This window comes from Chinchilla lanigera, unplaced genomic scaffold (assembly GCF_000276665.1).
Source record: "Chinchilla lanigera isolate Chin_1 unplaced genomic scaffold, ChiLan1.0 scaffold00001, whole genome shotgun sequence".
NCBI lineage: Eukaryota > Metazoa > Chordata > Mammalia > Rodentia > Chinchillidae > Chinchilla > Chinchilla lanigera.
Genome location: NW_004955402.1, coordinates 11,985,334 through 11,986,780, shown reverse-complemented (window position 1 = coordinate 11,986,780; position 1,447 = coordinate 11,985,334). Strand labels below are relative to the sequence as shown.

General features: G+C 43.0%; 1 protein-coding gene across 1 annotated transcript in view; it reads right to left on the bottom strand.

Moving 5' to 3' along the window:
* Positions 1-1,447, bottom strand: part of Lama3 (laminin, alpha 3) — a gene marked incomplete at its 5' end in the record, with an annotated part of 381,164 nt that overhangs the window by 375,363 nt on the left and 4,354 nt on the right.

Here is a 1,447-nt window from a genome sequence, read left to right as displayed (position 1 = left end):
TGATTTCATATTTAAATTGAGACTCTTGGGTTATATCTTGCAGTCACAAAGCAAAACTCTAAAAATACAATTTTTAAAAGTTCCTCTGAGTGCAGATGGTGACTGTTTCACTGAATTTCACTACGTATTGAAGCCACTATAGACTGTTCCAGTAGGGATGTGGACCATCCCTAAGTGCCAGGGAAGCACATGATCATGGTGGTGATATGGTGAATGGCCATAGTTTTCTGACAGCTACTTCATTTCTGTTCCTGACCCCTTTCACCTTTGATGTAGAAACCAATCAAGAAGAAAGGAATAGCAAAGGATGGAAGTCAGAGGCAAGATGGTTTCAATTTAGACACAAAAAGATACTCTTCCAGGAAAATAAAAGTGACTTGGGGCAGTGGAGCAGTAGCTGCCTGTCTGGGGTCCCAGTCGACAGAAACTCCTCCTGGGATCTGCAAACTAACAAAGTCTCACAGAGCTGTGTTCTCTGAGTCTGTAAGTATTCCAGATAACTTCTTATATCATCTTTTGAAAGTAAATGTTGCTTTTTTGATGAGCTAGAGTTTCAAAAATATGTTCACAAATTGCTTGACACTCCCTTCTACAGAAAGTGAAGCTTAATTTGACTCCCCTTGAATGTGGGCTGGCCTTAAGGACTCCGTTCCAGTGAGTTAACGAACAGAATAAGGCAAAAGTGAGAATATGTCATTTCCAAACTTAGGTCATAAAAAGACTGCGGCTTCTGTCTTGAGTTCCTTTGTTCATTCTCTCTTTCTCCCTATCATCTTTGGGGGGTACTTGGTTGTCATGTCATGAGTACCCTCAGGTAGCCTAGGAAGGGTATTGGTGAGGAGGATCTGAAGTCTCCAGCTAACAGCAAGCAAGAAACAGAAGCCTGCTAACAACTAGATGAACATACTTGGAAGCAGATCCTCCAGTCCCAGTGACCACAGCTCTGAGTGACACTTTGACAACAACCTCTGAGATGACTCTGGGCCATTGTCTCCTGGATCTCTGATCCATAGAAACTGTGCAGCATAATTATTTGTTGCCTGTAGTGCAAAGTATTGGAGGCAATTTGTAACAGGTCACAGCACATGAAGAGGAATATGAAATGAGGGAGAGCTGGGTCATAGGAGCAAATCAACACTTTTCTATACTCAGACATCAAAAGTCATAGACTCTGAACTGGAAAACAGAACTGAAGACCTTGAGCCAACAAGACCTCAAAAGTCATGCACAGTGTGAGATTATGGCATCACTCAAGCCGGGGCCTGTGAAAACCACCCCTTCTCAAAACCTCTCCCCTTCTGAGCACAAAGCATGTGTCACCTGATGGTGTTTCCACACAAGGCCTGCATTTCTGTCCTCATAAAGTGAGGGGAGTTGGCTGGGTTCTTGAATAATAATTTCAGCAGCAAAGGAAGAGCAGCTCATTTATTAGCTCCCCAAGGAGTGT